The sequence below is a fragment of the Oratosquilla oratoria genome, chromosome 2 (assembly GCF_046742065.1).
Source record: "Oratosquilla oratoria isolate Oo_2021 chromosome 2, ASM4674206v1, whole genome shotgun sequence".
NCBI classification, from domain to species: domain Eukaryota; kingdom Metazoa; phylum Arthropoda; class Malacostraca; order Stomatopoda; family Squillidae; genus Oratosquilla; species Oratosquilla oratoria.
In genome coordinates this window covers 79236625-79249124 of record NC_134778.1, presented here as the reverse complement: position 1 = coordinate 79249124, position 12500 = coordinate 79236625, and the positions used below count along the sequence as shown (strand labels likewise).

At 45.4% G+C, this 12500-nt stretch overlaps 1 protein-coding gene across 1 annotated transcript in view; it reads left to right on the top strand.

Annotated features, from left to right (window-relative positions):
- The window catches only part of LOC143036471 (roundabout homolog 2-like), a 261373-nt gene that overhangs the window by 213727 nt on the left and 35146 nt on the right, over window positions 1-12500 (top strand). The gene's annotated exons all lie outside the window — the stretch shown is intronic.

The window sequence follows — 12500 nt, the reverse complement described above, 5'->3', positions numbered from 1 at the left end:
CTCCTCCTCACCCATCTCCTCCTCACTCCACCTCCTACTCACCCATCTCCTCCTGCTCCTCTTTCTCCTCCTCCTCCTCCTCATCATCATCATCTTCCTCCTCATCATCATCTTCCTCCTCATCTTACTCTTTTCCTCGCTCTCCCCTTCTTCCTTATCTTCCTCCCTCTTTTCATCGCTCCCCCCTTCCTCCTCATCTTCCTCCCTCTTTTCCTCGCTCTCCCCTTCCTCCCCTCCTCTTTGCTCCCTTCATCCTCCCCTCCTTTTCCTCCTCTTCTTCCCCCTCCTTCTCACTCTTTCCTCCTCCTCTTTCTGCTACTCCTCCTCTTTCTCATCTTCCTCTCCCTCCTACTCTCCCTCCTCCTCCTCCTCCTCCTTTCCCTTTTTTTTCCTCCACCCATACCAAATAATTATTTCCCTTGTCCTTCTTCTCGTCCTCATTTTTCCCTCCTTCGATTATTATCATTCATTCCCTTCCTCATCTCCTTTCTCCTCTCCCTTCCTCGTTGACCTTCCTTCGTCTCTCGCCCCTTCACATCTTTTCTTCTTCTCTTCACTCCTGAAGTTCCTTTTGGTCTCTGCCCTTCGCCTGAATTCCCGCCCCCTCCCCCTCCCTCCCCCCGCACCTCTCCCCCCCCTTCCGCCCCCCCCCTCGCCTCCCCCAGTGCTGAATCAGGAGACACACGCAATATACGACACACTCGTGCCTACTCGCCAAACTTTACTCACGCCAAATAATCTTGCGTGAATTTAAGAGCCCGCCAAGTATTTAGTAGCGGCAAGATGGGGAAAGAGTGGTGGATGCATAGGGGTGGGGGAGGAGGAGAAGGAGGTGGTGGTGGTGGTGGAAGAGGAGGAGAAGGAGGAGGAGGAAAGAAGAGGAATGGGAGGAGGATGAAGGGATGAAGGAGGAGGGAGAGCTAGGAGAAGAGGGAAGAGGAGGAAGAGAAGGAGGAGGTGGTGGTGAAGGAGGAGAAGGAGAAGGAGGGCGAGGAGAGGAGGAAAAAGAGGAGAAGAGGAATGAAAGGATCCTAGTGATGGGAATCCAGGTGATGGTAATAGGAAGCTTTTGGAGTGAGGGAAGAAGGGAGGGGGTGGTGGAGGGGTTGGGGGAGGAATTGTACATTTGTTGGCGAAGAATTGACGATTGTTGGAGAAGTGTTGGGTGGAGAGGTCGCATTGTATGTCGTCGTCGATAACCATCGTTTCTATCCACATCATCGCTCCGAAGAGGTGGAGTCACAGAGATGGAGAAGTCTAAGGAGCCTAGGAAGAGGGAGAGTACAAGTTAAATAATATTTTGTGTGTGTGTGTGTGTGTGTGTGTGTGTGTGTGTGTGTGTGTGTGTGTGTGTGTGTGTGTGTGTGTGTGTGTGTGTGTGTGTGTGTGTGTGTGTACTAACCATTAGCCATAAAAGAATGTTTCGTTACTCTGGTCCGTAGAGGTTTCACCAGAGTCCCTTCATGAGGAAAATCACAAGCGTTTGTCTCCTTGTGGACAATCTCGTCCTAGGGAAGTGGTACTTGTGATGATGTTTGTAGTCAGTGGGTCATTATATTGATTATAGCCATTGGGAATGGCAATACTGTGTGCTAAACCCATCAGAAACACTTCAAAAACCTTTCGTTACCTCAAAGGTGCCACGGAAATGAATGAAATCACTTGGCGCCACAGCCAAAATACAAGGAAAAGCCCCACACGGTACGGAAAGGGTTGGCTGAGAAATCCGCCCTCGCCATTGGTCAGGATAGGAAAGTAGGCGGGGCCAATTTCGCCCGAGATTGTTGAAGGCGATCAGGAGCTGTTTATGGTGATGAAAGTCATCAATAGAATTGTGATGTCATTGGTGATAATAGTCTTCGACTTTATGGTGATTAGACCAGTTGTCGTAGTTAGGGTACATTGTCGTTGTGGTGGTAATGATGATGGTGATCATGACGATAATGACATGGTGATAGTGATTGCTATGATGACGATAGTGATGGTAGATAATATTTTCACAATGGTGATTACTATGATGACGTTGGTGATAGTGATTACAATAATGGGAGGTTGTGGTAGCTGTAATGGTCGCATTAGTGTTTTCCGTGCAGTGACATTGGTGACAAGTATGACCTATTTTATGGAATGCTGTTGGAAACGTGGAGGAGCATATTCTCTCTCTCTCTCTCTCTCTCTCTCTCTCTCTCTCTTTCTCTCTCTCTCAGACAAATTAAGATTTTATGTTTGCTATAAAGTTAAAATTTTCTCTGAAGGTCAGGGTAAAGCCTGGAAATTTCCGTCATTCAAAAAAAAAGCAGTTCTCCTTTAAAACGCTATGAAAGGCCACAAACTTCCTTGAAGTTATTGGCATGAACATATACACCTTAATGTATTCCTGCTTTTTCACCTCATTTCTTTGGCCAAGGAAATTTGTCTTTGGTGAGGTAAATCCCATGGAAAAGTCATGGAATTTAAGACCCATGGAGAAATTATTCTATTTTGCTCCATTTTGCTTTCATTTTGTCCTTGGTGAGGTAAAACCCATGGAAAAGTCATGGAGAAAAAATTATATTTTGCTTTCGATTGGGTCACCTGCGCAGGGTGGGGGTGGGGGTGGGGGAGAGCGCTCTTCTTGAAAAGGAGCGAAGAGGTCGAAAAACGTCATGATAGAGGATGGGAAGTGAAATTGATGAGTTGATGGCCAAAGGAAGTCAATCCATCTAGACCCGTAGCCAATCCCCTTCCACATCATAAAGGGTCTCTTCTCAGCTGAATGAAATCGCATGCTGACATCCAAAGCGAACAAGAATAAAAAAAAGGAAAGTGATTAATCGAGTTAAGGGCGACATCTTTATGTCCTTAGGAGCTTCTCTCAACTGAATAAAATCGCCTGGCGTCAGCCAGAATAAACATAAAATTATAAACGCCAAAATGTTGGTCGGGATGGTAATCCTTATACATTCATGGATGTTTCCCTTAGTTTAATAAAATCTCCTGACAGCAACGTAAGTAAACATTCATAAAGGATTTCCTCAACTTACAAGAATCGTTTATTGGAAGACAGAGTAGACTTAATTCGAAGTCGAAACACGTCGTTATGGAATCAAACGGTGGGGGTGAAAAAGGTTTGGAGCCAGAGAAAGAGGTTATACACAAAAGGAAAGGGCAGACCGGAGGAGAGAAGAAGCGAATGGGATGAATTATGACAGAGGAAGAAAGGGAGGGAGGAAGGGTCTTGAAAGAAAAGAGGTCAGAGGCAGTGATGGAAGAGGAAGCACCAGGAAATGGAGAAGAATTAGAAAGAGGAAGAAAGGACAATAGGAAGTAGGGAAAGCCACATAAGGGAAGGACTTGGAGGGAAGGAGGGAGAATTAGAACAATAAAAAAGGAGAATGTTAGGGACAGGAGGAAGAGGTGGAGGCAGGAAGTGTGAAGGCTACTTGAGGGAAAAGGACGCAAAGGGGAGACTCGAAGAGGAGGGGAGGTAAGGTGTCTGAGGTAGGGAAGGAGGGAGGGAGGAAGGGATGGTGGGAGAAGCAGAGCAATAAAGAAGGGACGGAAAAGTTTAGAGATTAGGGAATTGGTGGCGTTCGACCTAAGACGAACGATTGAGGCGGGGAAGAGGGCTTGGCGGAGCTATAAACCAGGAAAGCATACGAAAGCAGAGGGTAATAAAAGAAAAAGAGAGACGAGAAGGAGAAGAATGGATGGAGCGTGAGGACACGCATTAAGCTAAAGAAGTAAAATAAGAGCCGGGGTGGAATGCCGCAGTTCAGTCACGAAATGGATCCAGTTTTGCGCTCTCCCCAGTAGGGCCACTGCATTCCAGCTCGCTCGATGGGTCTTCCGTGTCCAAGTGGACCAGGTGTCACCAAAGCACGGCCCGCGGGGTCAGTTCATCTGGCCCACCGCAGCATTTTTTTCTATAAATTTTTGGTAAATGAATATTTGTTGTCTATTTTTCGTGTATTTTGTGTATTGGTAAATGAATATCTTGGTTTTATTTTTTTTTTTTTTTTTTTTTTTTTTTTTTTTTGTATTCACTATATTGTATTGAACATGATTGTACGCGCCCGTCTTCCCCTCAATTATCTGGCTTGCTGTGAAAGAAAAATGTGGTAACCCCTGATGTGAATGGACAGTCAAAGGGCGAATATTAAAACAATTCCACTAAATGCATCACATACAAAATGAGAACACACTAAAAAGGCAACAAACTGTTAAAAATTCACTCAATATATCGTGTATATAACGAGAAATTACACTCAAAGAGGAAATGGTACATACATACATATGCCAACGGCTTTTTCCCCTTTACAAGGGAGGTAGCCAAAAAACAAAGGCATAAAATCCACTCCCACCCATTTCATCCCCACGCACTCCACTCCCATTCACCACCCCTCCCTCCCTCCCTCTTTTCTTGGCTCCTCTTGGATGACGGGGCATCCCTGCATCTCGTCCACTACCCTGGGTCAGAAGCAATGTAGCAAGACACGGTACAATAGTACAAACATTTCCAAATGTACTGAGTAATATTAAGTTCAGAACTAGAAATTGCATTATCCAGAAAAAAACGCATCTCATTCCATGGGTTGACTATGACAATTTGATTCAAAATCCAGTGGATGGGCTGCAGCACCAAATCAGATACTAAGGCCCTGTTCACACTAACGCTTTCGACCGCGGCAGTTCAATTACAGTGTAAATCAATAGAGGCATTCACACACAGCCGCGCAATTTTCTCCTGACTATGCGGTACAGCCGCGATTTCCGCGCGGTTCAAACCACAAGTGTGAACAGGGAAGATCACAGGTTCCAGATGGCGGCCATTGTGGGGAACATATATTGACAGACACAATAAAATCCAAGAGGACCTGTGACAATGCACCTCCAAGGACGTCTTGCACCTGTAGGAACGGAGAGTGAAAGGACGAAGACTGAATTCCCTTCCTTTTTTCTTATTTCTTTTTTCTTTTTATTTCTTTTGATTAATATTTTGTTTTCTATCGGCTTCCTCCACATTTTTTCCATATGCTACAGTATATGGAACCGACGCTATGGAAACATCATGCAACGATCTTGGCCTCTTACTTCCCGGTGACCTGAGCCACCAGATGACCTGAGCTCAAATGGTCTTAGGCTGTCTCTAATAGTGACCGACTCGAAGTGAATTGATGGAATTGGTTTAGGGAGGGTCGAAGCCGGGTGGAGGGTGGAAAAGGCAAAGATGGTTGTCAGGGGTTAGGGGCCTGAGTCAGTGATGACAGTGAACTGCTGAGTATAGGCCTTATGGTCTCTTGCAGTCTCCTTCATTTTTATGTCCTTATGTTCTCGTGAGAATGGTGATGGCTGCCTACCCCCAGTTCCTGGGGACTCGAATGATAAAAGAAGTGATGTAGAAATAACTACCGAGTCAGAAATGACAGTGATGAACTCCTTAGTATAGGCCTTATGGTCTCTTGCAGTCTCCTTCATTCTTATGTTCTTATGAGCATTATGATGGCTGTCATATCCCAGTTGCTGATGACTCAAATGATGAAATAATGAAATAAGTGATGAAGGAATAGCTACTGTAATGGTTATGACTCGTTACTTGGTATGTTATGGCCATAGTCTTGAATGTGACAAACCTCGCTGGCACGGGGCTAGTTGAGTAGCCACTAGTGCTAAAACTGACTTGTAAACTAGCCCCTCTACTTGCCCAATGTCAACGGAAACTTAGTAAACTTATCCCCAAACTATCCCAATGTAAACACTTACTTGCCGGGTAAGTTAACTTGCAACTAGCACTAGCGGCTACCAAACTAGCCCCGTGTCGGCGAGGCTATAGAGGTGATAGCTACGTGATTGGCTCTTAACAAACCCTACTCAGTATATAATGACCATGATGGTTGCACTGATGATGCACATTGACGATTGGTGTTGAGAAAATCTTCCTTGACGTTGGCCGTCAGTTTTCTTAACACTTTACTGTCCAGAGGTTCCCCTGGAATGAATAAAATCGGCTGGATAGTTCGTTTGAAATTCAGACACTACTCAACTTACGAACGAGTTACGTTCCGAGCGGTTGTTCGTAACTCGAAGTGTTCGTAAATCGCTGTTCAACATAATTTGTTAAAAGTACTCAAATATACATGCGTGAGTATGATATCAAGCCAATACACCTTTTCTTATCTTAAAACATATTACTAATGATACATAAAACAAAAATAGATCGTAATACTAATGTTTTAATGTTGGATATTATTAAAGTAGGCTTGAGGCTTCGTTCGTATGTCTGAAAGTTCGTAAGTCGAATGTTCGTAAGTAGAGGAGCGTTTTTATCTCGTTAACCTCTTTCTTTATAAGCTGAATAGAATCTCATGGCGGTTGCTGGAAGAGCCTTTAAATGACAGGTTTAGGTCGATAGCTTCGCGGACTTCCATGTAAAGATTCTAAAAACTTTAGATCGACTCTTGATCTTCATGAGACTGTGACGTCATGCAACAGCCGTGTCCTCTAAGCGTCCCTGTCCGAAGGTGGAAAATCGTGTATTGCTCCAGCACTGCCGCCCAGCCGGCCGGTGCTTCATTCGGAAGGACCCATCACATAATTCGCCGGTGGTTCCCGAGCACTTGCTAGGCTAGGTACCCTTAAAAAGAAAAAAAAAGAAAAAAAAACGATGATTGCAAACTCCACTACCATCCGAGCCGAAGAACTTTATGACTATAAGACAATGAGACTTTTGTCATGACAACGAAGACGAGCCAAAAAAAGTAGACAAGACCTACAGGCATAGTCAGTAGGCCCTGAAGATTTTCGAGGAAGACTGTGTGGACAGCGCTGCATTGCCATGAGCGTTAGTTGACAGAAGCTTAGGTGATGTCGACGATCTCGGGGAGTAATTAGCTGCTCTCATTCTCAGCCTTCACACGGTGAAATAGGGGAGGGAGAGTGTTTATATATATATATATATATATATATATATATATATATATATATATTATATATATATATATATATATATATATATATATATATATATATATATATATATATATATATAAATCAATAAATTCCTACCTGCCTTCCTCCTTCACCATACGAGGACATCATTCAATGCTCTTGCTATAGTCCTTCCTCAAGGGTGATTTCAGCGATGCGACTTCAGATGGGAGAAAGAGCCCCGGTGGTCATTTGTAAACTCCCGTAAAGAATCTACTGAAGTTTACTGAGTACAACCAGGAAGGGACATCTCCACGGGAATTAGAGAACATAAAAATTCCTTCAGATACGTCCAGAAAAAATTAGCTGTATTTAATCACACCGACAGTTTAAATCAGCAGATGGACTGGAATTAGGCTGCTATCATCTATAAATCTACTCAGTTTCAATTCTTCTAAAGGACAGTGGTCCCCTGATGCTATTACTAGCTTAGCAGATGATAACTTTATTTATGAAGATATCCAACCAAACCTGACGGCTTCCATGACAGACGTGTCACCTGACCATGAATAATAGGGCATCCTTACTTGCGGCGAAGTTCGAGAGGGATGGCGGATCGAACCCAGCCACCGGCGAAGTTGAACCAAGGGCATGGGTCATTCAATTTCTCTCTACAAAGTCCTCTGTAAGGGACACCGTCCTAGCCTTTCGATAGAGTGGGGGAGTTTGTGACGTTAAACTATATCATCATCACCATCAATAAGAATGAAAAAGGTGGAAGCCCTCTGTTGTCTTCTTCTCCTGTCTTTCCTCTCAATATCTTCTTTCCCCTAAATCTCTCTCTACCCCTTACCTTCAGCTAGAAAAAATACAAAGCTACAGCCCCGCTCAAGAGGGCGTTAAACAGTGGTCGTAGTATACGGATTTCTTTCAACAGTGTTTCTTTTCTCCGAATGTGGGATTCAGTACACACACACACACACACACACACACACACACACACACACACACACACACACACACACACACACACACACACACACACACACACACACACACACACACACACACACACACACACACACACACACACACATATATATGTATATATATATATATATATATATATACATATGTATGCATGCATGTTCACAATGTGTGTGTGTGCGTGTGTGTGTGTGTGTGCGTGCATACTGCTCTATTAAATGGACCTCAAGGAAGAAGTAAAACCATGAGTCATTTGTCCGTCGCCACTTGTTCATTTGGAAACCTGTTCCCTCCTCATTCTATTGCCCCCTTCCATGTCCCCGTTTCTTATGCCACTCTCTTCTTCCTCCTAATTGTCTGGGGGGGGGGGACTCATTAGTTAAGCGAAGCAGAGGGGATTGGGGGGGAGGGGGAAGAAGGAACCCTCCCAACTTGCCTTCTTCTTCTTCTGCACAACCTGTCCTCACCCATACTCCCCCCCCCGTCTTCCTCTTCCTCCTTCTCCTTCTCCTTCTCCTTCTCCTTTTCTTTGTCCTTCTCTTCAGCCTTTTCTTCTTTCTCCTCCTCCTTCTCCCCCTTTCTTAATTTCCTCCCTTGCTTCCCCTCCCTGTCTTCGTATTTCTCTTCCTCCTCCTCCTCCTTCTTCTCCTTCCTTTCTTTGTTCTTCTCTTCACCCTCCTCCTCTTCCATCTTCTCCTCCTTCCTTCCTCTCTGTCTCCTTTTCCTCCTACTCCTTCCCCTTCCCGTCTTCATTTCCCCCCTCCTCCCCCTCCCCTCCTTCTCCTTCTCTTTGTCGTTACCTTCAGCCTCCTCCTCTTCCATCTCCTCCTCCTTCCTCTTTCTCCTTTTCCTCCTCCTGCTTCCCCTCCCCATCTTCCTCTTCCTCCTCTTCTTCTTATTCCTCTTCCTTCTCTTTTTCCTCCCAATTGCTTCCCCTCCCCGTTTTCCTCTCCCTCTTTCTCCTTCTCCTTCTCCTCCTTCTCCTTCTCCTTTTCCGCCTTCTCTTTGTCTTGATCTTCAGCCTCCTCTTCTTCCCTCTCCCTTTCTCCTTTTCCTTCCCTGCTCCTCTTCTCCTCCGTTCCCTCCTCCCCCTCCTCTTCCTTCTCCTCCTCCTACTGTCCTTCTCCTCTTCCTTCTCCTCCTCCTACTGTCCTTCTCCTCTTCCTCTTCCTCCTCCTTTTCACCCCTCCCCTTCTCTTCCTCCTCTTCTTTCTTCTCCATCATCTTCCTTCTTTTCCCTCCTTCTATTCTTCCAGTGCTCCCTCCTCGTCTTCTCCTCTTCTTCCCCTTCACCCCCTCCTCCTCCTCCTCCTCCTCCTCCTCCTCCTCCTCCTCCTCTTGTGTCTTCCTCTTCATCCTTGCTTTCATCTCTGCACTGCCTCTTATGTTTCACTTCCGGACCTTATTTATTCACAACCTTTTGTTCCTCTTCTTCTTGTCCTCTTCCTCTCTTTATCTTCTCCTCTCTTCAGATCTCCTCCCGGCTCCTTCCGTCTCATCCCCACTCCTCTCTTCTCCGCTCCTAACCCCTCCTCTTCTTTCTTCCATCATTCTCTCTTCTCTTTTTTTTTTTTTTTTTTTTGCTCTATTCGTCTTTTTTCTCTTCTGTCAATTCCTCTCCTTTCTTTCACCTTTTTTCCCAGTACTAATCTTTCCTTTCATTTATTTTCCTTTCCTCTCCATACCTTTATTTTTCTTTCCTTTCCTCTCGTCTCGTCTCGTCTCCTCTCTTCTCCCCTTTTTTCTTTCGTCTATTATTTTCTCCTCTCCTCTCCAGTGTTCTCTTTTTCTCTCCTATCCCCCATTATCTCTTCTCCTCTCCTCTCCCCTCTTTTATCCATTCCTCTACTCTCCTCTCCTCTCCTCCCCTTTCTTCCTATTCTCTCTTTTATTTTCGTCTACTCTATTCTCCTCTCCTCTCTTCTCTCCTCTTCTTTTCTTCTCTCCTCTCCTCTCTTCTGTTCTTTCCTTCTCTCCTCCGTCCTTGTCTCTCCTCTCCTCTTTTCTTCTCTCCTCGCCTCTTCTCTCCTCTCCTCTCTCTTTTCTCCCATCTGTTCTCCTGTATTCTCTCTCGTGCTCCCTTGTCTTTTCTCTCGCTTCTTCTCTCACCTCCCCTCCCTCCCAACCGACCCCTCCTTTGTAAGATCACTCTGACCTCTAAAAGGAAAAACGTCAGATTCGCGGAAAGATGACGATAATTTAAGCTAATTATTCAGTTCCCGAATCTTCTCTCATTGGGTTTTATTTCTCCTCTTTTTTTTCTCTCTCTCTCTTTTATTCCTATTCTTGTTTTCTCTTTCTCTCTGGTCTTCCTTGTCGTTAACTTTATCTCTTGGTTGTCCTCCTTAATCAGCTTTCACTTTACCCCAATTCTTTTGTTATCATCCCCTCCTCCTCTTCTTCCTCTTCCTCCTCTTCCTCCTCTTCTTCCTCTTCCTCCTCTTCTTCCTCTTCCTCCTCCCCTCCTCCTCCTCCCCTCCTCCTCCTCCTCCCCTCCTCCTCCCCTCCTCCTCCTCCTCCCCTCTTCCTCCTCCTACCCTCTTCCTCCTCCTACCCTCTTCCTCCTCCTACCCTCTTCCTCCTCCTACCCTCTTCCTCCTCCTCCCCTCTTCCTCCTCCTCCCCTCTTCCTCCTCCTCCCCTCTTCCTCCTCCTCCCCTCTTCCTCCTCCTCCCCTTCTTCTCCCCTCCTTCTTCCCTCCTCTTCCTCCTCCTCTTTTTCCTCCTCTTCCTCCTCCTCCCCTCTTCCTCCTCCTCCCCTCTTCCTCCTCTTTCTCCCTCCTCCTCTTTCTCCTTCCTCCTCCTCCTCCTCCCTCCTCCTCTTTCTCCCTCCTCCTCTTTCTTCTTCCTCCTCTTTCTTCTTCCTCCTCCTCCTCCCTCCTCCTCTTCCTGCTCCACCTCCTCCTCCTCCCCCCCCTCTCAGTTCTTCTTTGGTATTTTACAACCTAGTTCCTTGTACCACCTTTTTTTCCCATATATATTTGCCAACTGACTACCTCATTATCGTCACCCATCATATTCCCGGCTCCTCCCCTCTCGCACTCTTTCACCCGATCCGTTTTTTTCAGCACCTCGTAGCCTAGAGGTCATCAACCCAAATTGTTAATCGAAGATGTTAGAATAATGCGATTGATATATGTGTACATGGGTGTGTACATTGTGTGTGAGTGTGGGTGTGTGTATGTATGTTTGTGTGATTGCATGTGTGGGTGTGTATGTGTGTGTGTGGGAGGGTGGAGGGTATATTTTTGTGTGTGTTTTAAGAGAGAGAGAGAGAGAGAGAGAGATAAAGGGAGAGAGATCAATTTACTTTGGTCGTTGATCACATGCTAGATTCCCAAAATGAGACTTTAAGACTTCATAGTCATAGTTGGGAGAGGCCTTTGTTCAGCGGTGGACTCTGAATGGCTGATTAATTACTTGATTGATGGGCAATGTTGTGGCATTACTCACGTGTGCGCATGCACGAGCACACACACACACACACACACACACACACCTCTCATGGCGCTGTGGTTAGAGCACGAGTCCAACACGTGATCCAAAGACACACACACACACATATATATATATATATATATTGTATACACACACACACACACACACGATAGCGCAGTGGTAGCGATCGCGGCCGCCACTACGACGGTTTGGGTTCGAATCCCACCCAGGGCTGAAATTATTTCCGTATCGCTGCCGTGCGAGTCGTTACTCCAACTCTCGTGGACGGGGAGTTGGGTGTGTGTGTGTGTGTGTGTGTGTGTGTGTGTGTGTGTGTGTGTGTGTGTGTGCGTGTAAGGTCATATATGAGGTCGTATAGATCGGTCATATATGAGCTCTGAGCTCTCTTCCTGGAGGGGAATAGCTGCCGATCACGAGTCTAACACGTGTTCCAAGACCGTGGTGAATCACACACACACACACACACGCCCCAATGTACGTGCACGTGTCCGTATATGTGTGTTTGAATACACGAGGAAAATGTTCTGGCTTGTGGCCAGGGTTGTGACATTGTCTTTGGTGGTGTAAAAATATTTGAATAACACTTGAATCCTTGTCGTTGTTTCTTCAGTGAATAATACAATATACTGAGATTGGGACCGACAAACCCACTCATTGTTCCTCATGTTTATGGCTGGATGTCCACCACCACACTGTCGCCATCACCATTACTCTCACCACCATCATTACCATTACCAACACCATCACCATCATCACCACCATCATCACCACCATCATCACCATCACTACATCACCACCATCACCATCATCACCACCATCATCACCACCATCATCACCATCACTATCATCACCACCATCATCACCATCACTATCATCACCAACACCATCACCATCATCACCACCATCATCATCATCACTATCATCACCATCACCCTCATCACCACCATCATCACCATTACCAGCACCATCACCATCATCACCACCATCATCACTACCACCATCACATCGAGATATAGTCACCATTCTGATTCTTTTAATTCTTATATAAATTCTGAAAGAAAACTCGACTCCGCTTATATACATGAATGGTTTCTGACCGCAACCAGCGTCTCTTAAAGTCAACTTTTTTCATTGTCGACATTTTTTCTTT